Source organism: Vanellus vanellus, assembly GCF_965231255.1.
Source record: "Vanellus vanellus genome assembly, chromosome: 7".
Classification (NCBI taxonomy): Eukaryota; Metazoa; Chordata; class Aves; order Charadriiformes; family Charadriidae; genus Vanellus; species Vanellus vanellus.
In genome coordinates, this window is record NC_138912.1 from 26,322,533 (window position 1) to 26,350,222 (window position 27,690).

At 38.2% G+C, this 27,690-nt stretch overlaps 1 protein-coding gene across 1 annotated transcript in view; it reads right to left on the minus strand.

Moving 5' to 3' along the window:
- The window catches only part of KCNMA1 (potassium calcium-activated channel subfamily M alpha 1), a 518,607-nt gene that overhangs the window by 75,933 nt on the left and 414,984 nt on the right, over positions 1 to 27,690 (minus strand).

Below are 27,690 nucleotides of genomic sequence, written 5' to 3' on the forward strand. Positions count from 1 at the left end.
TTTCCATTTCTAATATATCAAAGCTAATTAAATGACCGCCCCCATATTAATAGCTCTAACAAATGCCGTCCTCTGTAAAAGACAATAATAAAATGTTTTTCTGGTAAAAATACCCAGCAATGATCTTCTCCCAATGCTTGTTTCATTCTGAAGGAGTGTATTACAGAGAAGAAGGCATATTACTGAGCCGCTAAGATCTTATATTCTGTTACGTATTTGAGCCACTAAGACCTCATATTCTGTTATGCATTATGAGGCGAGGAGGTTAGGTAGGGAGTAGTTTATGGACTGATAATCTTGCAGCCTTATTTCCATACGTTTCGATTGCCTTAAGGTTTCCATGGAGAACTTCGAGTAGACAGTAGCTCCAAATTAGCGGAGGAGGTCGGCATGATTTTTGGCATCTTTGTCTAGTTTACCATCACCTGGAAATACTGTCTGGTAACGGGAAAGATACATAAATAGCACCCACATGCTTGGCATTTGTGTTCAAGCACAAAATCTGTCTCCCACAAAGAAGGTGATTACATGTGAATCACAAGAGTCATTTGAACTTACTTTTTAACAAGGTTCAACTATTTTGTGACAAAGTATCTATTCCCATTTGATGCTCTCTGTATTGATGGCTTGCTACTGTTATGACTGAGGTGGATAGAAAAATCAGTAAGAACAGAGCTAGAGTCTAACTCGCAACGTTATTCTGCTCTTTGCTAATAGTAGTAAAATTTAAAGTATAATGATAATAATGCATGCTCATGAGAGTTCACACAGATTTTAAGTCATTGGAGAACAGCATATATCTTTTATTAGCGAAACTGCCACAAAAAAGGCTGTGGATCATATTGGATACAGTACTTGAAAACTATCAATCTTACCTTGGAATTACTGGGGTTTTGTCAAATCTTGTACTTCTACCTTTGATATTCCTCCAGTGAAACAATTTTCAGATGATAAAATATATCTGCAAAGACCTATCTCCCTACACAAGTCACTGGTCAAGCATGTATTTTAACACTTTGAAATGCATCAATTCAGTCTATTTTTAAACTTCAGACAGTAATATTGGAAATAATCTTTAGAAATCTATATGCCTGCATCGAAATATCTTCACACACAATGGAAGACGACCAAAATCTATTAATAATGCTTATCCAACCTCCAATCAAGTTGTTTAAGAAACATCATAATCTTTTTACGTTTTTTTCTGGAGTTCAGTAAGTGATGATTTCAGATACCAGACCTGACTATTAAGCACTAAACTTCCAAAACAGTGAATGTCTTATGCCATTTTCCACGCAGACATACGCAAGTTTTCCCAAGATTTTGTGCTTGCAGTGGCACAGCATGAGTCAGAACTAAAATACCTTGTCTTTTGGTACGGCTTAATAACTTGAGCTTGGCCTCATATTTAATAGCATCACATGATCTTGTTCAGCATGAAGGCAGACCGAGCTGCTTAAGACATATCCCAACTTCCCCTTAAGTCCAACAGTGTCGATGTGGTACTACCACTGAAAAGCAAAACATTATACAATGGGGGTAACGGAGCTGCCCCCTTTTTTTTTTTTTTTTTTTTTGTCAAATTATTCCACTACTATGTGGGCTGATTGCCATAGAAAACGTATTAGGGAAACAAAGATTGCTGTTACCTATACAGAACTAAGTACCTCCTTACATACTGTCACTGCCTGCCTAGGTTTGGCAGCCAAACTGTCTGCATTGGGGTGATTTGTTGTACCACTGCACAATGTTAAACCACAACCTCCAGATCCACAACGGTTCTCTTCCAAGTATGTGATGAGTTTAGCACCAGCGAGTCTACTAAGAGAGAACCATTTTCTAGCCATAGTTAGATTAGTTTTTCTTTATCTAATACGACATATGCCTTCACTTTCAATGCAAATGGTCATAGGATGAGTGTGCTGCCTGCGTTGCTTACTCTGCCAAAGTTCATTAGAACTATTCAGGACACTTATCATCTATCCATAAGGCATTGTTATTGTTAACTAAGAATAGAGACACTTACTCGTCATTTTGAGAGCAAATTCTGAGTAGCTTTTTGAGAACGGCGAACAATAAGGAAGTGAATAAGAGCAGAGTAAGAGTAAGCAATTCCTTGTTTTCTGTAGTACTTCCCAACTGCAGCCTGGGTAAACACTACCTACTTTTGGTAAATGCTGTAAAGAACTTGCCCAAGAAACCTGTCAACATTGGGCAGATAAAAAATGTCTATCAAATGTCAGATATTAATGTGATTTATGTAGAGGCATTTTGAAGCTGCATATATTCCTATTCTCCACCCCCCGCACCCCCCTCCCCCCTCCCCTTCAAGAACTTCCTTTCAAGCTCCATGAATATAGACTTGCCTACAGACTGCATTAGGGAATCATGCCTGTTTCTATTTCTATACATTTTCTTTATTATAATGAAGATAATTTGAAATGCAATCTGCAACTCCCTGAACATTTTTAAAACAACCAACGTAGTTAATCTAATGCCTATGGCAATCTCTATTTATTCTTTGCGAGCATACACTTGCCATAACTTAAAACCGGGCTGAGCTTTAATTTAAATGTAACAAGGCAGAATACCAGTACAGTGCTTTCAACAAAATGGCTGCAACTGGCTTCAGCGTGATTTGCCTGGAAGGGAAGATGAAAATGTGTTTTAAAGGAGAAAAAATATCCTGACCAAAACCAGACATTCTAAACAACCACCACCGATACCCACTGCTCCTTTCCTCCCCCATCTCTATCAGCTGCTAGGCTTTCGGCACCGCTTTTCACCAGACACTAGCACAGTTTTCCTTCATAGTCAGCCATCAGCCAGAGCTGTCACTTGCAGATACTTCATTTTTGTTACAGTCTAATTCATACTGCACCCCCTTAATCTCTGCAGTGAGTAATGCCATGTCACGGTGCAGATATGCCACATCCAGCCCTAGAAGTATAGAGAGTGTTTTGAACAGTTAAACTACCTAAGTTTGCAAAAAATATATTTTATTTCTCCACCCAGCTTCACCGTTCTCTTTCTCCTGAGCATCTTCCCAGCTGACCTCCAAAGGAGCAATCGCCGTTCCGCAATCTGGCATGTCTTCCAGAAAGCTCAGCTTTCACATGGTGGGTGAAGACAAGCCGCAGCTCTGTATTACTAAATGCAAATAATCAATATGTTGATTGAGCTTTTGGCTACCGGAGTTCTTTTGATGGGAGTGACAGCGAGCACGACTTCCCTCTTTCAATGACAAGCCTGTTTAGACTTCCCTACCTACCACTTTGTGAATCAGGCAACTGAAAATACCCACAGCAATTCCTCCAAACTGTCAGCTATTGCTGTGATTCCACCCAGCACCCCCTGCACAAGACAACAGATTAACCATTAGGCTAGATATGTTGAAAATATACAGCTTCAACCTTTCCCCAGCTAGCTCAGAGCGATGTATAGATGATTATTTCAACCGTCAGCTGCCGCATAGACTTAAACCCCTGCACAATAACTCCTGGATTCATCTGCCCCTTGTCAAACTTGCACAGCTTTAGTTTGAGCATACGCAGTGTGGCAGTTTCACTGCGGATCTAGAATAATCCAGACGGCTGCTGTCTCTTTGTTAACAGGAAGCTAAACTGATGAGTTTGCAATGCATTTCTTATCAAAGGTAGTTTCAGAAAAGAAAACGTGCCCAATCAGTTGGGGTTGGAATTTAGCATAGGATCAAAATAGGGTTTAATCAGAACATTTGCTATTGCTTGGGAAGCAAGTAATATTCATCCCCTTTAAAAATCACTGATGCCAATGAACTAGTTATTTTATAAATTTATAACTATTACTTGATTTTTTGGTGGTATCAGATGTAATGAAATCATTGACTAGAAACTACAATCCAGTGGTGCTTGATGAGGTACAAGAATGTTAATTTTAGAAACTGCGGAGCAGTGTTTGCCTGCTGTCTGAAATGATAATTCAAATGAAACAGGATTGCTGTTTTGGTTTCTACGTGCATTACAAACTCAGGGAAATGCATTTCACTGCTTTTTTTTTTTATACAAGAAACAGATATGCTGCATATCTCTACATAGTTGTACCATCAGAAAAGCAGGTGAGGCTCACTGGCTTTTTGTTGCAGCGTGTGCCAACTGAAGCAGATAAGAAAACATCAAGATCCAAGAATGTCAAAAATGCATCATCTCGGAACATTTTACAAATACTGAATGGTGCTTACATGAGACATTCTCTTTGAAACAGTGCAACCCAAGAAACATCATCTTCCCCCCCCCCCCCCCCCTTTTTGTCCCAGGTTTGCACCTTTTGGCTAAAGGCACATAAAATTGAACGGCAAATTCATTGCTTAACCTTTTTTTTTTTTTTCTATTGGCATCCGGTGCTTAAATTTTATATTACTAATACACAGTCTTTCAGTTTTAATTCTCCTCACACATAAAGGATTGAAACTCAGATACAGATATATTCCTCACCTTTGCTTTTCCCTGAATGCCGTAAAAAGACAGTTAATAGAAAATGTGGAACGTTTCTAGGCTGGATCCTGTTAGGTATTCTAGACGGCTGCTCTGATATTCTGCGAAACCATGAGAAACTTTAAGTTCCTGAGCTTTTAGGGTTACACGTATACAGAATGAAACACAGACTGCAAAGGTGTTTGGAAACCCAGCAAACTTTTAACTTGAAATTTTTGGTAAAAAAGTCCAGGGTGCGGTACTACACTAATTTATTTTAGGGGTAAAGCGACCACCTAAGGTTACAGTAGAACTGTGATTTTTTTTCTTTGCTCCTCCAGTTTAATTCACGAGCATCGTTATTACGAATGCTTTCCAAAGATGGCAGTCGTTATCACTTCTCTATTACTACAACTTCAGCAAGCAAAGCAACGGTTTAAGGCTTTGCTTTGCTGTTCAAATTGTGGTTGATCTAAAGTCCACTGAAGTCAGAGAAAACGTTTATATTGACTTCAGTGGACTTTAGATCAGGAGCCGTTCGTATCGCATGCTTCAGGGCGCAAGCCGATAAAATGGGGCCGGAAGACAGCCTTTCTCATACATACAGCATTTCACAATGGGCTTTGCCAATTCAGGCGAGCAAGGCTTCAGATTTCGGGGACCTGGTTTCTTGTTCCTATACAGGAGTGTATATACACAATGTGACACTATTTCTACGTAACAACCATCTGCCCTTTCCCCTGGCAAATGCGCGCAGTAGAAAAAAGCGACTTTATTCAATTCCTAATCAAATCCGAATTTATGTTTAGACTAAGTCATAGGTCCGTTGAACCTTGACCATTTTTCTGATTCAGAGTTTAGTATTCTTGATTTTTAGTCTCCATTCTCCGTTGCCTTCTCAATTTATGATACATTCTGTAATTGTTTTATTCAAGTCATTATATTGTTATTGGAAAACTGTCAAATGAAAAGTTTAAGAAAAAGCATCAGTGGACTTCTTTTCCCCTGTCCATTTAATTGCCCAGTTGACTTGCACACACACAGAATACTATTTGGGTAAAGTATTTTGGGAGAGTGAAGAAAGGGAGATACGTATAAATTGTAGAATTTAAAACAGAACAAGGTCTGCGTTCACGGGTGTCTGTTTTCCAGACAAACATCAAAGTGAAGGGAATTGACTTTGCCTTTTGAGAGCGTGTTTTGGAGAATAAGGAAACTCAAAGTCTCTCATCAGGTATGGCGAGCGTAAATATTCTCCCAGTTGAATTTTAAATTCTCTCATTTCATTACAAGCTGTTCTGCTAGCTGAACACCGAGGAGGAGCAACAGCAAAGCGCTACCCCTGTGTGTCAGAAGAGAGCTGTTCAGACCCTGTGTGTCCTACTGTGTCGCAAGCAGATATGAACTCCAATTTTAGAGCTCCAGCTGCTGCCTCTGGCAGAAGCAAAGTACAGAAGGATTGCTCAAAGCCACGTGTTAACTTTTTAATAGACTACCTGATGATCCCATGGCTACAAATATAGGACTAAGAATTTAGTTCTACCGCCGATCTGTTACACAGCCCTGGGTTGCTCACGTGCAGCCAATTCCCTTTTAACGGAGTTCCTTAATTATAGCTCTTGCTAAGACTCAAGTGGCCAAATTATCTGAAAAAGTGGCTGTTAGTCACTAATCTTCTCAGATCTACCATGTATAAGATGGTGAGGTCGCTACTGCTGTTTGGAAAGTACATTGGGAATTCATCCCATAAAAACATACCACGTGCATACGTAATAAGAGCAAATTGCTATTACAGTGTTTTGGCTTTTTTTAATTAGACAGGAAACTGTATGTCTTCACATCAAATAACTGTAACGTCTTTTTTATTTCTGTGTTTCTTTTTTCTTTCCTTAAAAAAAATACAGTGTCGATTAAAAGACACCAATTTTCTTATGAGTGGTCCTTTGACAGTTCCCCAAGGCACGACACGTAAAGCCAAAAGGCACGTCTTTGGGGGAGTCTTTAAGAGTAGCATCACACAGCAAATTGTAGTATTTCCACACCCATAGTTCTAAATTCAGTGCATTGTCATAGACTATCCTTGTCTCGATCCATAGCAATCCAAAGTGTATTGTCCTTTGTCCTGTTGCCTCAGAGAGGATTTTGACACCGACTGTGAGGGACGTGGAGGGAGCGGTTGCAGCACTAGCGAGGGTAGACTGTACCTACGTAGTTCTGCCAAGCTGTAGGAGGAATCTGTCCTGTTTTTACAAAGTAAAGGAAGTTTCCCCTTTGTGACTGTATACACTCACAATCTGATCAGTCACTGCTAAAACCAGTGAAGTTCCTTATGTGGACAAAAAATAAGCTCCGGTTAAAAAAAAAAAAAAAGAATAAAAATTTGAAAGGCCACTCACCGTTGTGCCTATGAACAGTTTGCTGCTTACACTCCCTCAGCTTCGTTAAATTCAGTGAGAAAATACACAATGTTTAGAAGTAACTAAGGGAAAAAGTAAGCACGGGAGTCCTTGGTGATTGCTCTGCTCCTTGGGATTAGAAATCTTGTATTTACTGCATAGATTGTGTTCCTCAGGGAGATTATTACAGTGCATAGGAAAGGCACAGTTATATGCTGACTTCTTTGGAGCAGGGCTCCACAAATTTCAGCTAGGTCTTGCCACAACGGTTCCCTTCCCGAGAACATTGGGAAGTGCAGATTTCATCCTGCAGAAATCTAATTCGAATTATTGCTTTGTTTTCCAGTTCCAAGTGCCAATTTATCTCAACATCTTAAAAATACATATTTCCGGTGCAATTCCAACCTGCATACCCTGAAATTTTAAACTGAAATAACTTTTTCCCTACCCTGCTTATGACAAGTTTAAAAATAAATTTGTGATGAAGATGTTTTCATTAACACATTTCCTGAAGAAGACATACTAGGTCCCCGTGCCCATTTCCCTGCCAGTACAGCATTGTTGAGTAAAGAAGAGATTTTCATAAACTTCTTACAAATTTAGGTGACTGTATTCTTAACTTCTAAGATTTTTTTTTTAAAATTATTCTTCTGCTTCCCAGTGAGTTGTATTACTTCCGAAACACACAATTTAGAGGACATTGCTCAGTTTGGTTCTTTTACTGGGTGGTTAATACACCACCAATAAATTGGATAATTTTTTTCCATTTTAAATTTCACTATCATTGAATTTCTTTTCCCTTATGGCTGTTGTTTATCCTTGTACAAAAGGGTGTAGCAGTGTCTGTGTCTCTGAACAAGAAGAACTGAAATCTTGACATTTAACTCTGGCTTTCTTATCATCAGTTTTATCCTGCTTTCATCCACATCAGTGGAAAAACTTCCACTTATTAAATGTTAATAGGATCAGGCTCAGTGACCCCAAATACTCTTTCAGGTTCAGCTGTAATATTCCTCTGGGATAGAGGTCTTCACACAACTGTTACCTGTGACATTATAATATCATTTTCATATGTAAACTAAGTGTAAAATGCTGTGTATACATACATGCTTTTTATATAAAAATTTTATATACAAGTGCTTACACTGTATATACCTATTCGGGAACATTTCTATATAACTAAAAAGAGCCATTTGAAATATTAGATTTTCTTTAAAAATAAAATTGTTTCTTCACAACAACAATACACAATAAAAAAGTTCTTGGAGGCTTTTCAGTCGCTACTTATTTCTAAGCCAGCACTACCACCTGCTGGTTACACGGAGTTTCAAGCCCCAGTGCTGGTTTTCTGTCTTCAAATCTATGCATAAGTATAGAATAGTATTTCTCAGCTGCTTTTATACATAGAAATGTTATTGCCAGAAGACAGATTTTTAGCACATTGGTTGCAGTTTAACAATACTCTATTACCTGAAGTACGGCTTTCATAATAGTGGGGAATGTTAATTGTTGACAAACAAATTCTCTTATGCAAAGTACTGTAAGTCACAGGCTAAGCATCCAAATTAATCAAATAGCTTGAACTCGCTGTATTAAAAAGTCTATTGTACATATGCTTTTTTTATCACTTGCAGATATATAGTTACACTTCATGACACTAGGAAATCAATATATTTTTTTTCTCAGTGCTCCCCACTTCAGCGAGTTCTACAGTGTACTAAATCTGTTCTTCTCTGAACAAATGTATCCAAAATCCAATATCACCTGGTAAATACGTTACTATAAAAAACAACCAAGATATAAATAGCTAAGATTAAATCTATAAAATAATAGCAAAAATAGCGATAGCAAAAATAGAGATGGAATATAATTCATTGCTATTGAAAATTAGGGAAGCATAGTACATGATTTCTAGGTAAACAATGATAAAACGAAGGAAGTAAACCGAAACAATAATCATCATAATAAAAATAAAAAGAAATGGAAATGTGATGTCTACCTCGGACTGTATCTGCAAAAGAACCCGCAAACGAATTAATACTTACATCTCTGCCAAAGCATACAGTAGCTTGGCTGAAATCGATTGCTAGGGGGAAGCAAGGGCTGGCAATTTCATAAGGGTAGAAAATAAAGCATAAGCTAAGAAATCCAGTGGTAATAACTAATAACAGTGTTACTTACAAAAGAGTTTTCATCTCAAACAGAAAGAGTACTCAAAAGGATGGATTTATTTAGCAAAGATCATATTTTTCAAATAAAACCTATATAGGATCAAAATACCTCTATACAAAATTTTAAAAATGACCGTTATCTATTTCCTCTGATTATTTCTCTAATACCCAAAAATACGGAACCGATAACACTGAAATACACACGGAAGGTAGGGTTGAACTACTCAGAATTATTGTAAGAGGGAAATGCATGCCATCTCACTTTCAGCTCACGTGCGAGAAACTGTAACACTATAAAAGTATGCAGATTAACAACGGAGAAAGAAAGCAAATACTGAAACTACCAAAGTAAATTGATAGCCAGCTTAAAAAAAAAAAGAAAAAAAATTAAATATGTTTCGTCCTTTTTTTTTCCACTTTGTTCCTAAAGCTACACAGAGATGTCAAGCTTGCTTAGTTCACGACAAGGATCGAACAGATCACGCAAAGAGATCACAACCCATGACGAGGAACAGCCTCAGAAAGAAAACTTCATCCAAGGTAAATGCATTGCGCTAGGTACTTCTGGTTTCATTAACCAAACCCTGATAAGAATATGGTCATTAGCAGAGAAAGCGAAGGTAACCTAACAGCAGCACCCTCACTGTTAGTACACAATGCACTGAAACAGGAGGAAAGGAAAGAAGGCCACAGAGAATTTTTGAGAGAGGATTGTCGAAGTGTTGAATTAGCCACTCAGGTTGCTCAGCTATGTCCTGCAGGATGCTCGGCGTGCTTCGTGTTATACCAGGGAAATCAATTATACTCTGTGACTATAAAATTAATTACAGATGATGCTCATTTTCAAAGCAGGTAGCACGATACGGAGGAAAGAAGACCGATCAAAAAAGAAAAAAAGAAAGAAAATTCTGCAGGAAACCACTGAACTTCCACTAATTCTGCTATAATTATCACACCAATTTCCCAGTGAAGTCCACAATCACCTGGAGGAGGAGGAACCCTCTCCAACAAAGAGAAAATTGATATGTAAGATTTCGTAAGATTTATGAGTCAGTTACTACCCTGAAAGTAACTGTAACTGTATCAACCACAAATGCCACAGGATGTCAATATATTTGGAAATAGTGTTGCTGCCAGACGTTTTGAGAGTCAGATACTGAAAGCATCCAGAAATCCAGTGCTCAGGGGACACTGACAGCTGTCAAGAAAGTCATCTTCCAGAAGTGAATTGCTTGGAGCTCTACCTCTGAGGATTTTATTTTGTCCTGCTTGAGGAGAAAGAAGAGGGCAGACAAAAGACTCGTATGCTAAAGGCAGATTAAAAGCAAATGCGTATTTTGACATATTTTATATTCCTTATGGGCAGAACTCAAGGATACTGCTGAAGAAATCTGTGGGATCCAAGGGACAACTTCAGGATATTTCTTGAGGAGTACTTGAGGCTTGAGTATTGAGGCTGAATATATGAGCCTAAAGATACAATTCTTGCATTCCCTCAAGATACACTTTCAGATGCAAAACAAGAGCTTATCTATCTATTTAGCAGGAGAAATCCCAGTAAAACTGCGGATGAATGAGCTGCAGCATTCAAAGATTCAATCAGCCAATCAAAAAGACCATTAAAGCTTGATCAGCTACTAGACACGATAACACTAGAAATCTTGAATCCAAAACCAGAATATGCCTTTTCATTCAAGTAGGAGATAGTATTTTCAGAAATTATTCAGAATAGAGAGAAAGAAAGGAAGAAAAAAAAAAGTTTCCATAGACCATGCTATAATAAGAAAAAACACGTGATGGCGATAACAGGGGAGATCTGAAACAAAAATGAAAATAATTCCATGCTTGAAAAGAGGCAAATTTAGGTATAGGGAGTTCTAAGGATAGCAGAATTATACAATAATAGCGTATTGAAATGCACAGACAGGCACAGAATTCATACTACATAAATCAACATGCAGAAGGATCTGGTGCCAATGGATTAAAAGAATGCCAGTTCCTGCTGTTGCAGAACTTCAGACTGATGTAATATCAGACAAATCTAGACTACACAGTCATAGATCCTTGGCTTGAGTCCTCCCTGTCACTGCAAATTGTGTTTTCATTTACTTCTCTTCCAAACATAACCAAAGGCTTCTGCTGAGTCATACAACTCTCCAAAGTGTAAGATGCCCGTAAGTCGCACTCCTTGTATGCAAGGATCTTCTCAAATAGCCAAGATTACATTACTGATTCTGGTCTCTGCAGATCCTCGCATTACGATTATCACCAGAGAATCTGTCCTGAGACTGAGATCTGTCCCAAGTCTACTGTTCTCTCATTTTTTTTCCTTTGTCTGAATGAAGAAATCAATAAGGTATATCTTGTTACCCAGGGCAGTGAGACGCTTGACTAGAAACAATCAAAATACACACAATAAAACCCTTTTTTATACCTATATAGATATTCATTTTTCCTTTGACAATTCTTCTGTGGAACACAAGCTCTTGGTGCAAAAAAATCTAGCTTGTAAGAGCTATGGAAAAATTTAGATCTTTACCAAATTAAAACTGATTTAATTTTCAGCAGATCTTTTGTACGTAACACGAAACAAAAGTTACATTTTCATGTCTTGATTTACACAAAATATAATTTAGCTACAATTAAAATTTAATTTGATTAGTATTCTGAAAATGTGCAACCTCATACAATAGGATAAATAATTTTCTGTGGAATATCAAAACCAGTTCTTAGCATCCAAGATGCATTTTTTGCTATTTTGTTGCTTGCCCTGGCATTGGAAAGCTTATCGGCTTTGTTTGGAACAAAGTAAAAAAGCAGTATTTCATGTCAAAACCAAGACAAGATGCAAGAATGGCTATGAGTCCAAATCCATTATTAGTGAAAAATACTTGCATGTCATCTGAAAATTTGGGAAATGTTTCCCGTATGTTGTAAAGGACACTACATAGCGGAAGCCAGAAAAGTACAACCTGTTCTATTCAGCGGTGCATCTCACTTCTTTTCACACTTCTGCTGCCTCATCATATGAATTATATTCATTTTCACACCCTGCAATTCTAAATAAATACTGTATCACTTCTTTGCTGCCACCCACCTTGTGACCGACTGATCCCAGAGAACCTGACAGTCCTTGCATGTTTTGATAGATCAGGAATTAATTCCAATAGAGATAAAGAATGAATAAAAAAATCACTGGACAGAACGCCTGCTGATGAAACATGCTATCAGTTTGCTACTGTGGATTTCACCTCATGTTACTCAGAGAATCACAGAATAGTTTGGGTTGGAAGGGACCTTCGAAGGTCATCTAGTCCAACCCCCCTGCAATAAGCAGGGACGTCTTCAACTAGAGCAAGTTGCTCAGAGCGTCGTTCAGCCTGGCCTTGAATGTTTCCAGGGATAGGACATCTACCATCTCTCTGGGCAATCTGTGCCAGTGTCTCACCCTCATTGTAAAAAATTTCTTTCTTCTAAATAGTCTAAATCTATTTGCTTTCAGTTTAAAGCCATTACCCCTTGTCCTATTGCAACAGGCCCTGCTAAAATGTTTGTCCCCATCTTTTCTGTAGGCCTGCTTTAAGTACTGAAAGACCAGAACAAGGTCTGCCCAGAGCCTTGTCTTCTCCAGGCCGAACAACCCCAACTCTATTGGCCTGTCCTCAAAGGAGAGGTGTTCCATCCCTCTGATCGTTTTTGTGGCCTTCTACATGGAACAGAAATAAGCATCATCTCTACATAAGGCACAAAACTTTTAATTGTTTTTATTCTTTGCTAGAAGAATCTTACTTCTATTACCTGGTGAAACTTTATCAGCTAAGCAAATGCTTATATTGACTTCTAAGTTGTTGTCCATATGCCACTACTTCTATTTTTACTAAATGTCCAAGAAATATGTTCTATATGGGATCATATAAGTACTACAGAAGAGGGGCCAGTTGTAGAATAAACCACCCGCATTGCTAGATGGCACACCTGCTAGTTCATTCTGGCAAGAGTTTGCTCAAGAACAGAACCTCCGTTTCTTGTTGCCAGTCTTTCTCCACAGCATAGCTATGGTGATGTAAAATCTCTCGCCGTATTGTAGTGCTGTGTCAGACAACACATAACACCACTGAGATAGAGCGTGCAGATAATAATGTCAGGAACATGGGAATGGAGAAAGCAACATGCTTAGTGCAAGCAAAATCTTTTATGCAAGAACGAACAAAGGAAATTGCATGACAAAGATCAAAGACACTATAATGATTTTTTTGGATTTCCTTCAGCAGTTCTTCACAGTAAACAAGGTCTGCATTCCAATTAAAGCTCAGAAGCACCTAAAAACCGCAGATGATTTTTAAAATATCTTTTTTTTCCAGATATCTAAAAAGAGATTCTTCCCTGCTGATGCAGATAAAGAAGGTATTCGTGCCCTCTTAGATAGTATCCCCTTTCAAAACCTCCCTGCATTAGACAGCAGCAAGGCAGTTCTGGTAATTTCCACATTCTTTCTTTCTATCGTGTACCCCATTTCACTTTCCTCTCCTCCTTGCTGTGCATCCATGCCCTCCTTCAGCAAAGATCAGAAGATGTGAAAATTGCCCTCTGCAGGGGAATCACTATGTCAAAAGGACACCCCGGCTTATATTCAGTACTTCAAAATATAAGGATCTCAAAGCTCTTCTTAGCACAAAATATAATATAATATATTGAGAATACAGTATTCTCAGTCTCTGCGTAGAAAAGGAACTATAGCCACGTAGCAAGCCAGTGGCACAGTCAAGATTGGGATCTTTGCCTTATGCCATTTGCCATGGTAGAATTTCCAGTCAAACTAAAATGTCCACATGAATTTTTAACCAGATGACACCGGCCACTTCTTACACAGTAACACTGCCTTTTCCAACCTTCAGAATAATTGTACTGCACTAACAAGATTTGATCAGTGTCAGTGAAGCATTTGCTTGTGAGGTAGCACACCGTATGTTTCCTAAAATCATTGATAAAAATTGAATTACTGCATTACAGCATTCAGTTATATGTACAATATCACAAGGACATCACACACATCATTACATTATAAAAAGGTATGCTAACAGAAGCTGGTAAATAGTCTCGGAACAGTAAAAGTACAACTACTGAATTTTAACCTATTTTAAAGTATACTGTCAACATATTGAAGAAATGCTTAAGGAAATTTTAAACGAAAAGAAATATAGCTATGATTTCTTAAAAATAAACTAAAAATTCTCCTCTTCTGCTCAACTCCCTCCTGTCTGCTATAACTTCAATCAAAGCAATGGTACAGGATGGGGGCTTATTTTGTGGCACTTCAATAACCACATAGGAAATTATGTGACAACGATCTCTTCTTTTCATGTAGCGCATAAAAGAATCATGAGGTTATGTATCCTGGCCTATTCAAATACCTGGAAAGGTTCTAGGTACTCAGAAGAAAATATGATGACCCAGAAGAAATTGTCTCGCAAGTTGCTTCTGGCTTCCACCCTGAGGGCTGGACCGCTCTGCTGGCCCTACACCGAACTTGGTAACATCTGAAGATCTCTGGTTCTAGCTCAACGGACTCTCCTAGCTTAGGTAAGCACTAGGTTGGCTCCCTCTGGCTCCAGTGCTAGCAGTATGAATCACTTAGTACGTGCATTAGTGGTCACACTACAGTTAATGTGACTACTTACCCGATTAAAGCTACGCATATGTAAAACATACGGGGGGGCTTAATGGAATAATCAGATGGTGGAAAAACTGTACTTGATTTTTTCCTTCTTTCTCTTGTTTTTACATCAAAAAGCATCAATTGCAATAAGATTCCCATACATAATGCAAGCCAAGAACATTTTAACTTGGTTTGGAAGGCTTTTATGCTAGGATTTTTATAATAAACTGCATTCCACTCTACATGTCGATATTATATTGTGATCTGTCGTATGTTTCAATAAGCACCTCCTTCTATACATTACAACAACTTCAAATCACATGAAATGCAGAAGATCTAGGCCAGAGGACTTCTTTTTCTATGAATCTGAGGGACAATATTCCAAGTCAGCGAACATATTTTCACCTGAATTATAGAAGTAGCCAACCAATAAGGATATCAAACGAAAAAAGTATTCTAATACAAGAGTACAAGAAGGACAGGCTTTACGAATCAACCGTTCGTTTGAGTTTGGAAGCAATTTGAAAAGAACACAAATTACGCATCGAAGTGTATGTGTGATTAGCATGAGCTGATAGCTTTCTGCTGTTATTGGTTCAATATTCATTTGAGACCTGCCCAATAACATCAACACAAATTAGCTAAGACTCAAAATGGCAATCAACTAGGGGGACCTATCCTGAAAAGTGTTACTAACAACTTCCCAGCATCAATGAGCTTCTCAATCCTGCAGCTGTTTTTAAAAGCTTCCTCCCAAAGGCACATTTAAAACTAAATTAAATGCAACTTTGACTTAATTAACATTTTAAATGATAATGAATACAATGTAGATTCATAGAAGGCATTTACATTGTGTTATAAAACTGATAAAAATTTAATAACTCTTTGTTAATAAGTTATGTCTCTCCAGACCCATAAAGCCTAAGGCAGTCAGTGCTGTAGTCTAGGGTCTAATCTAGGCTCCCAACGCAGGTGGAATAAGGAAGCAGGAGACTGACTTGACACTTGACATTTGCTCTAAGCCTGCTCTGGATCAAGCCACTGCTTGTTCATAAGTACTTTATTTCATATAGTAAAGGTCAGAATTTGGGCTCAAGGCAGGGCTATGACAGAAATGTTCAAGCTGAAACCGAGCCAGCTCTGGCATCTGTCGCTTGAAATAGCTCGGAAACAGTAGAGAAGGAGAGCTAACCGGCTAGCATCTGTCCCACACCAAGGAGGTAAGAGGAAGAATCTGCTGCCTGGTGGTAAGAAACTGTCATGGCGAGTTTCATGACAACCAGCCACACTCAGGAACTAAAAATGCAAACATAATTTCCGTGTCACGTTGCATAAGACCCTCTGCTAAATTCGTTCCACAGGATGCAGACAGCATCTTTTCTAGCTTGTCCCCATCAAAGCAAGACACTCACTAGTCTCTTCCTTGTGACCCTGGTAAGAATAACTACTCAACGCAAAGGCCTAAAGGAATTAAATGCAGGCTTCTTGATCTCTCCCTCCCCCACCTTCCCAATTCTTCAAAAGATTTGCTGCTAAACTTAGCGGTGCCTCCATCCCATGGTGATGCGAGAGTTCGTCTCCTTGTTACAGACATCACAAATGGGGCACGGCAACCTCTCATCAGCCTAGTGGTATGTAGTGCATCACAAAACTCATCTCAAAAGGTGTGTGCTTCATTATTTATATTTTCTGGTCACGACAAAAAAGGTAGATTGTCTCACTTCTACCCTTCTACCATCTGAAAAGGAACAGCTTGGTTTGAGGGGGCGGTTTTGTTTTTTCTACTCTTGCATTTCTGCATTTGTGTTCATCTATGTTCTTGTATTACACTCAAAAGAAAGATAAATAATTCAGCAGCACTCAGGTTCTATTAAAACACAGAACAATAAAAGGGATTCATTTTTGGATTCTTTGAGTCAAACTACATACTTGAAGTCACCTATTGTAAAATACCTATTGTTTCATGTTACTTTTCCCCCCTCTCTGTAATTAATGTTGTCTACTCAGTGTTTTAAAAGGAAATAGAAAAGTCCCAGTGCATTCATTCACATAAAAAATGATGGAATAGATACTTGGAGTGTCAGGAGGGCATATGCCAACCCATTCTGATCACTGCTTCTATGTCTATGTTAGCAATGCAGAAAAACATATGGTTACATCAAGGAGAGCATCACTGAAGGTCTGAACATCAAGAGGGAGAGAAAGGCAGACAAAGCAAAGGGTAGGTTCACTGAAACCACTGTTCCAGCAAGCAGTTCTGGAATGCTGGTTAAGATTGTGACTGTATATATTGAGTCAATTCGTCCTATCTTCTTTAGTGGAAACATCTGCATGCATCTTTGTATGACTGTCACAAGGAGAAGACGGCAAGAAAGTAGGTTAGGCAGAATTGCAAATATAAACTAAGCTTGACAGTGGAAGAGTAATTAGGAGATTTTCATTCTCAGAAAAGCAGAGCTCTTGGTGTCTGACTTCTGATTTGCCGGTACCACAGGCTATTGAGCTGGCTGCAAATATGGCAAATCTCTAGCATGTACAAGCATTGACTTCATGTCAGCAGGTCCACCACAAGAACCTCTAGAGAACAGCACAGGAATCTCCCACATTGGTATTTTCTTCTTCAGTTGTTCCACTGGCTGGTTTTATATGCTTCAAAACCCCACTGGCAAGTTTTGGTAACAGCAGCTTTCTTGACAGTAGTTCATTCTGGGAAGGTGGCTAAGGAAGGTAAGCTGGTTTTCTTCATTACCCAGCAGTAACACAGACTACATTAAGGTGTGCATGCCTGATTTTTTTTCCAGCTGTATTAGGCTTGTATCTTAACTGAGTTATCTAAAATAATATTTTCTCTTCAAAATTTAACACTCTAAAATATACACAGGTGTCCATTTTTACATTATTTTCAGTTTTTTGAAAGGGGACACATGCGGTCTTACAGAGGTATGTAGAGCAAACATCTTAGCCACGTCAGTTCTCAGGAACACAACCCTGAATACATGGGAACTGATGTAACTGTAGTAAGAATCTGTCACCCTAAAAGAAAGAACAATACTTGGAACTAGGTCTACATAAATCAATCTATAACCCACAGCATAGTTCACAGGCTCATGATTTATATTCTCCGAAGCTTTGAATTAACAGGAATTTATTTGGCACTGTGTCTCATCCTAACATCCCATTTTCATTAATCTCATTTAAAAAAAAAAATAGGCTACACAAGATAATGCTATATCATTCTCCCGTACACAGAGGTGGGGTCATTCCATAGAAGTGAGCTGTAAAAACATAACAATCCCTTGCTTATGATGTTATGATGCCGTCCCTGAGGGGAAAGATCTGTCTTTCCTTTCTAAGCAGACCAAATCGCTTATTTACTCCTTCAATTTCTTCTTCCTCAAAACATTAAAGGTGGCTTTTTGTGCAGGACAAAGATGACACTGTGGCCACGCAGGGATCAGTGGGTGAGAAAGGTGTTCATACGTAAAAGTAAGAATTTCGGAGCAAATGAGTCTCCATCCCTCCTGTGGCCACAACAGAATTCTCACAGCTCAAAGGTGTGTAGTGGGAGAGCGCAGTGGCAGTACCCCACCTCTTCCTCTTCAGAGTATTATAAAAATACTGTAAATAGGATCATATTTATAGCTGGTTTGAGAATCTCAAAGTCTCTAGCTGTATCCTGTAAAAGGGAAACCATTGCTGCTAAAGGGTGAAAAGAGAATTCTAGCACTGAAAGTTCTCCTTTGACAGGGCACGTGTATAAGTCCTTCCTGCACCTTAGCTTATCCATAAAAGCAAGTATTTTTTGTCTTGGCTACTTCAGCAGGACTAGAGAAGGAGTAGGTTAGTTTTGTTCTGCAGAAAGCAGAGGATACGGTTCTTGCATTCTAGGAGAAATAAAGACTACACTGTCTTTTCAGCCACTAATTTAGGAATACAGGACTTAATAGTCAAGTCTTTTAGAAAAGCCCAAGCATAGTTACACAACTGATGAGTTTTAGATACATTGGCCAATTTGTGTGCGTTACGCATTCTTCTCTCTGGCTAAATCAGTAAGTGACGTGTCTTTTCAACTCTCGCTACAGAATTTGGGCTTTTTAAGTTTTAAAGACACACAGGCAGGGTCTACGCTGCCCTAAGTATCACAGGTCAATGACGCAAGAGTATTCCTTGACCTAACCTGCTAAACCACATTGCCAGACACCTTCAGCACAGTCTACCAACCTTGGTTCAACAGCCACCCTTACTCAAGCTACCCGCCGTGTTCATCTAATCTTGCAGAATTAAATTTTAGGTCCTTTGAGAAAGACCCAGCAGCTAACTTTTCTGTTCAGCATAAACCACGTGATGGCACTAGAAGATCAGACAGAGTATGTGGTTCTAAACTGGGCTTGGCACACAGGTAGGTACATGCTTTGGCTACTTTCCAAAGTTAAGCTTTTTCATCTTGTCTTAGCATGGTCTTTCTTTCCAAATAGGACGGCGAGGAGTTTGGGCTGAACCCCGAATTCAAAATATAGTGATAATTAGTCCTGTCTTTTGTCTCCAGAGATCCCTGATATTCACCAAACTCAAAGTCTTCCCATAAAGCATCTCAGAACTATCAGAGCATGCCAAAGCATGTTTTCTCACAAGCTGAATTAGATATGCCTGGGCCTAGTATCAAGAATGTCCTTGGAAGTTTAGATTCCCATGGCAGTGGGCACAGTGACAAGTTTAGAAAAGGTTTCCTTTTGGAACGTGAACTTTTGATGTTCCTGAGAAGCACAGCCATATGGTGATACAGAAACACAGAAATTAAATGGTTCAGGTTAAGATTCTGTCTGTATGAATTAATCATTTGAAAGGCACTCCCCAAGATTTGGCTCAGACCTGAGTAGAAACATCACACATTAGTAAACATAATTTCATTGTATAAACCAGCCCAGGTTTTTCAGTGGCTAAGTGTCTCTCTTCATTCTAATTCACTTGAGTCTCCAGTACAAAAAAAGCTCGGACCATTTGCCTGCCGTTCATGTAGCAAACTATGAAAAGCAGCTAAACCTGAAAAAATGTAGATACAAAAAAAATTTAAATTCTATTTCCTTACATTTAGAAAGATCATATCAATTTTTTTCCCAGACAACTGCTTATAAACTGAAAAGCTATTTTAATGTAATGATATTTAATCAAATTGTGATTTTCATTTGCTGGAAGTACAGGCAAGTATATAGGAATAGAGAAACTGTTTCACAGTGGAAAATACACTACAAGTGTCACTTTCTCTACATATTATACAATTAGTACGCTAAATCCTGTGTACATCATTGAATATGTAAATTGATATCTTCTACTTGACATCATATTCTTACAAAAGCTACTCATTGTTTCAAGAAGTTTCATGCAATGGCCTGTGATTTTATTTACCTTGAAAAGAAAAAAAGCCTGCTTTTAAAACCAAAAGTTAAAAAAGAAAAAAGAAAGGAAAGAAAGCAATGCATTAAGCAATTGTAGAAGCAAACCAACCCAACTGGGGCACCACGACCAAAGCAAGCCTTGTAATAGTATAATGACCTTTAATGAGTGTCTGGGGAAACAATACAGTCCCTAGCATAAAAGACAAAGGGCAAAACCCATCATGGCTCCACTGACACTAATTCAAAATGATTTTCAGAACAACTAAAGAATGTAAGAGAGGTAATCTGATCCACCAATCTGACCTCACTTTGATTCTGGGGCCCTGCTGCTGCCATTTCTAATTGTCAAACACTCTACATTTCACATCTGCTCATATTTAATGAAAAGCTGACTCTCACCGCCATTCTTTGAGCTAACTAGCTCTGTCAAGATGGGCATCATACGACCCCTGTGCACTGCAAAGAAAACACACTGATTTCTATTGAAGACTTGCCAGTGAAACGTTGCATGTGTGTATATATATATTTTAATTGGAAAAGAAAGGCTTATGCTGCTTTGCAAAGAGTGCGAATTGGTATTGATTCTCATACTTATTATTAACAGTCAAAGGTGACTAGTCTCACAAGGGGAAGAGTGAGATCTCTTTTGATTTGATGGAGTGATGAAGGGGGGAAAAGGCCCTTGAAAGACAGGATGCTAAAAATCCTCAAAGCTGTCAATATCACTTATCCTTCAAAACATAACATAGATCTAACGCGTTTCCCAACAGTATTGTTTTCTGTAGCAATAATACCATTATTGTGGAGGGTTTTGGCTCAGCAGGCAACACAATCAAAAATGTTTACTTTATCTGCCTCTGTAGAGCCTTAAGTGAACTTGAAAGCTATGGTAAACCTACAAATTATGGCTTTTCTTTCCTTGCCAAACAGTGCTAATAGCAGAAATTTTACCCATTCGTAGGGGACATATTCATTTAGCCTGGCCTGGTTGCTGTTAACACCAGCGCCGGGACCAAACCACGTACTCTCTGTACTAGTCTGTACTGATGCAAACTACAGCAGGCACTGTGGTACTGAGGCTGTTAGGTTGCGTAACACTGCCTGCAGTAATTCTCAATCCAGGAGGGTTTCTTGTTCACTTTTCTTAACAAAATGTGCTTTGCTATGTTTTACTCTGATAAAGGTCTCTTTAAAGCATAAAAACTCCTGTAACTTAAAATAGGACTTAAAACTGGGAACCAACTCCCCTGAGGTCATGCACGAGTTGCAATCAAGTAGGAAAAAAAGGACATAGAGAGAGACGATTTCTGGTAAAATCTCTAAGAAATCCTATTAGAATCAGTTTAACTGACACAGTCTTTAGACAAAAAATGCTAACAAAAATCATTATATTGTTATATACTCCACATTTGTGTCTGGAAAAATAGTTCAGATGTCAAAATAGGTAAAGCAAAGTCATTCAACCACTTGGACTATATACTGCAATACACACATGGTAACAAAAGGCAACCGGATGCATAATCTGCTAACTACATTATGCTCTTAGTAGTGGGAGGCATTTTCATCTGTGATGACTTGTAATGTAAAGCGGACATGCTTCCTGATCAAAACTCCTAATACTCCTTATGGATGCATCTGAATAATTTTACAGTTTTCCTTTGCCATTTGGGTAGGGAAAGGAAAACAGTTCCTGTCCCAAGACATAGTTTTGCCTGTAATGGATGTCTAAAGAGGATAAGAGAATGAAAAAAAAAAAAAAAAAAAAATCACCTTTTTATTGAACCTTCCTTTATTTGAATCTTCCTCAATGGCTGACATCACACTGATAAAGGAAGCTTTGGAATCCTTACCACTCGCCCAAAGAATTAATGGCTACACAGAATTGTTCTAACATCTCTGTCTTCTTCCTCTCAACTCTGATCTTTCAAAAGAGCTTTTCGGGCATATTCCAGAATGGTACTGTCCTATGGGACAGATTCTACAGTTAATTTCAAAAAGTTTGCATCACTCTAGCCCTTCTAAAAAAACCACTACAAAAAGTATAACCATTTTTACTAAGATTTCTGCGGTTTCTGTATTAGATGGAAGGTCCTGCCTTATTGAGAATGAAGGGTTACAAACAAAACGAGCGCTAGTTTTGGTAGCAGTATAGAATAGAATCCCAGCTACTAACAATTGAGCTTCTCAGTTGTATCCTGCCTATCGTATGCTGCTCTAGTGCCAGCACTATTAAAGCTGTCCGCTTAGTCATAGATTTAGACGAAGGCCTGTTCCTCCACTGAAGCACTTATCAATTAACGACAATTTATATTGTATGGATTAAATAAAAAAGATGTCACCAAACTGCACTACTGAGGTCCTGCATGCTATTGCGAAAGCATGCTTCATAAAGAGCACAAAAAGCAAAATAACGAATTACGGGTTTTGTATTAAAAAGAAATTAAAACAGAAATATAAATACAGAGCTGTATTAAAACTTGGGTTTGACATTTTTAAAAAGCATCAGCCCAGTAAAACTCACAGAACTACAATGTACGACACAAGACGGGGATGATACCACAGACACCACAGACATGGAACAGCATGTGTTGGTGTTAAAACTTACAGGCACGTAAACTGGTGGAGCAATCATTAACAGAGACAGAAGAAAGTGGGAAGGCTCTCTCAAGGGTGTCCATGTTACTATGTACACTGCCTGACATGCAAGAGCAGTCACGCTCAGAGCGTCCGCAATCAAAACAACATGCCAGTTTCATTCTCTTGTAGATGGACATCTTGGCTATAACCATGTGTTGGATGGGAGGAGAGGAAGAGCAGCAGGTTAATGGCAAGGTTATATATATAACAAGGCAGCTGGAAGGTAATTTAAGGGATTTAATACAGGCCTTAGTTTATGTTAACAGTCTTGACCCAGGAAAAAAAATGCAATGAGATTATTGATAACACTTTGGCTGTAGATTAAAAGTAGGGCAAAAGATAAATTGCTCTTTATTTCTCTTCAGTCTTATAGGGTGACCGCAGACATGGGGAAGAATTACTGTTTACAGTCGAGTGTTTGGATCGAAAAAGAACATAGTAAAAGCAGAGAATCCTAAGAATATAGTTTTCCCTTGGCACAATTAATACTACTGGGCTAAAATGAAAAGAAAATTCTAAAGTTGCTAATCCATTCGATATTTTTGGCCTACCCTGCTTCCTGGAAAAATCAAAGACTTTTATATATCTCTATATATATGTATGTATACACACACAAAGACACACATACACATATATTCTTACATACACACACTCACACATACATATACATTTTACACATACATGCATATATATACATATATATAAATCTACTTATTCGTAAACATATGCTAATAATTTCTCCGTATTAAACTGTGCCAGGGAACTGCTTTATTGCAATAAATTACACATTACTAAAGAGTTACAAGAAGTTCGTAAAATTTTCTGAAAAATTTACTTTCTTTACATCGTATCTTCAGGAATTCAAATTAACTCTTGACAGAATACCAAAATTTGCCCATATAAGAGACACAACTAATAATGGTAAATATGCTTGACATTAAAATCAGTTCACAAATAAGGCATCACCAAAAGCACACAGAGCATTGGTCCGTTGAAACATGCTGACCCAATCATGGGCGTGTTTTCCTGCTCCGGATTCAAAGGTAGATCGTGAACCAAATAACTGAATGCAGAATTAGTGTGCCAGGTTAGAACAGAACACTTGTATCCTTCAGTCAGGGGAACGTGTAATTACCGTTGTACAATTTTCTATGTTACCTGACTCACAGGTATGAGGAAGTTTGAAGACACGCAAAGGCCACTTACATTGTTTCACATGTTGCACTGAACCAACACTTTTGGTAATGGTTTAGATTGAACTGACTCAGTTATGCTAAAAACAAAACAGAACACTGACAGGCAAAAACAAAACCTTAAAAGCAAATGCAGAAAAAAGGTAATGTTTCTCTGGCCTGTACCTTCGGTTTAGGATGTCTTTTTTGCATTATGGTAATGACGTTAAATTTAAAATAATTTCTCTCTTTTTTTTTTTTTTTTTTTTCCCAGTTTCTTAATGCCACAGTCACCAGGGAAGAGGGATTGAAATCGCTCAAATGGGTCAAGTCCTGTTCTAAGGCCTTGATGACTTGCCATACAGTATACTTGTCAAGCAAGGGTAACATTATGATTGTGGAAAACAGGCATTGAGGGAGATGAATGAGTGATCTCTTCAGCAGCGACTCCATTCCTCTAAAACTTTGCTCACATGACTAATGCCATGTTCTTTTAGCATCCTAGTAGAGTTATCTTACAGCTGTTCAGAAAGTCATCATGCAGCATCAGGCTTGTTCATTGCATGGTACATCATTCCTCAGAGCTTGGCTTTTAGTAAGAAGGCTTCCACTGCAGCTTTTTGATGCATACACATTCAAACTACACAGAAAATTCAAAACAGCGTTTGTTTTCCCACCGTTTCCCTCTGTCTAACTCTTCCCAACGCATCCTTTAAAATTGAGAAGTTGGGCAGAAAAAGAAATGTGATAAAGCGAAACGTTACCCCAAACGTGGAATTCTTTCCATTATGCCTATTTTATTACTTTCACTTTAAGGAAATGAAAGAAAAATAAAGGGCACTTGTGAGACACACTAACAGTAGGTGACGTAAAAGGCAGGCCCATTTTGGTTTCATTATAGCTGTTTTGAAGGACTTTTTCTAATCAAATGCTGTAGCAAAACACACCGCTCAGAAATTCTCAACTGCTGTGTCATTGGTTAGTAACAGTCCCTGGTTTTCATTTACTTGTAGCCATATCTTGTCAACAGTCAATAATAAGATAGGACACATTTATGAAAATTAAGAGAAATCATCCTTGAGGGCAAAGAGGGTTGGGAAGGAAAACTTGTTGTACCATTTTCATCAGATTTAAACCAATGAAGTGGGAAATTTAAGCCCTTCTGTTCAACAGGGGAAGGACTCCATGGCGCTTCTCAAAAGCAATGCCCTTTCAGGGACTGTTTTTAACTATTATTATCAGTTGTTCTGGAGATCATGCATCATTTTAATATTTCACATCATTAACATGCAGGAAACAGGCTTGGACCTGGAAATATAAGTAGCAGAAAGGACTCGCTATAAGGCTTTCAACCAGTATTTAAGCAACTGCATATCAGAGCAATACATTTCGGAAAGAAAACATGCTGTTACTTTTCATTCCTTTTATACAGTCATTGTTACATTCATACCAAATACAATACTTATTTTCTTTTAAATAAAACAAAACATGGATTATTAGTAGGGATGACTAGTGACAAGATCAAAGACAAGACAGAAATGGTTTTAAATGGTTCAGCCACACACATACCATTTCCTAGAAAATTTCCATAAACATCAACAAAAAAATGGGAATCAACAGAGAGACAGGGGGACCTAAAGAACAGCCTCTGGGTGGGTGTGAAATTCGTTTGACACCTGTAGCACCTGCATAAGAATCAACTAATTTCTATGCAGAGAAATGTTACGGATGTTGAATAGAACTGTTATTTGCAACTAGTGAAAATGTAAGTTGGGACATAAAGGAAATTACTTCCCTATTTTCAATTGAATAATAAATGGATGAAAAGGAAGAACAGATCCTTCTACGTAGTACGATGACTATCCCACAGCATTTTGTAAAATGAATTAGTAAAAATTTCAGGGAAAGTTATCATGGACGCGGAAATCAGACTACTTAAACAATTGACTGACAAAACAAGGCATATATAAACTAGTCATTTTCTGATTTGTTAAGAGCAAAACGAAAGCAAAATTTCTGTCAACTATTTATAAAGTAAATAAATACTTTTAAAAACTTTTTTGTTGCAATTTTTAGCAGAAGGCAATTGCCTTCCATTCTAATAAGGCAGGAATGCGCCTTAGATGTCTAAGCTTCTAGCAATACCTTGCTTTCTGACCTCAAAAATGCCAGTCAAAATTTCTAGATTGCCTGGATCTGAGGTGTTACTTAGAGTTCACAAACAGTAACGGGAAATATTTCCAGCTGCAAAAATAAGCAAAGGAAACTGCAGATTATTCTCTACCTAAGATGTCAAGGAACAGCTCCATTTTTTTTAAAGCAAGCAGAACAAAGTATCTCTTCATCTTTGCTGTTTTGTTTGGGTTTGTTTTTTGTTTTTTGTTTTTTTTTTAAAAAACCATACAGTCTACCCAATCCTCGTATTCCACCCATCACTATAGCAGTTTTCCTTGTGACCTCAACGGTAATAAAAAGTAGATCTACGAGGACATCTAGTGGATCTCTATGAGATAACAGCTGGTTGCGAAGAAGAACTGGAGGTTTCTTGACCAGCTAATGGAAAAAAAAGGTCCCGCTACACTTAAGAATTGAAATGCATACAGTGTCATTTCAATTCATCAAGTTCTCATGATCCACACTATGAGCACAATAAAAGCAGCATTAAAGGACGACCAGACTGATTTGATCGCCTTTTCGCAATGCTGGTTAGCATCATGAGACTGAAATACTGAAAGGACTTCCCCCAGCACAATTTCAGTTTCCTGAAAAATACAGCAGCATATCTTAAACTGTTTGTGAGAATTTATTTTCTCTTAACACAACAGGCAAAGCTATCTCTCTATTATTTAATTTTTACAGAACAACTTCAAGACCACCAAGTCAGCTTGATCACTATCTTGGAATTGGTTTGTTGTTTCCTACAATTCATACAGTGCTGTTCTTTGTCAAAACTGCAGAAACAGCAGGTGACCGGAGTGGACGTTTTGCCCTATTTTGGTAGCTATAAGAATGACTCACCAGTTTTGAAGTAATGACACATTTTATAGACCAATTCATTTCAATTTTCAAATCTAATCATACCCTTTCCTTTATTACCTTAAAGAAGACTCTCAGCCAGTGCACTCTCAAAGCTTACTTGCACTTCTGAAGAAACTGAAGGTATTGGGGAAATGGAAAAAAAACAAGTCAAAGCTACGCGACCTTTGCTTTTTTAATACCCTCTTAGCATGAAGAGCTCTTTTATTTGTTTATTTATTACTATTTAAACTGACTTCTCTGGTCCAGAAAGGCCTCAACATAGGAATCTGTTTAAAATTAATACATCGCTTCAAATAAATCCAAATTACTTCTGGTATTTTGCCTCAAAGTCAATAGGATTCATCGTTTTATCCACAGAAATTAGTTTCTTTCTGGTTTATTATTAAGTATTGATTCTTATCATGCTGACCTGTTTCACAATCTGCTTTTTTGTGCTGCCCCATCTTTCTGCTGTGTCATTCTATTGGCTGAAAATAGATCTTTGGATAAATTTCTGTTCTCTGAGTGAATGCTTTCTACCTGCCCTGGTTTCAGCTGGGAAAGAGTTAATTTTCTTTCTGGTGATTGCTGTGAAAGGAATGTCATTAATACCCATTGTTTTCAGATGTTGCTAAGTGATATTTGCACTATTCAAGGACTTTTTTCAGCTTTCCATAGAAGTACAGACAGAGATGGAATGGCCAATGAAATATTCCATACCACAGATGTCATGCTCAGTATATAAATGGAGGTTAGCCAGGGGGCGGGAATCCACAATCACTGCTGGGGATTGTTC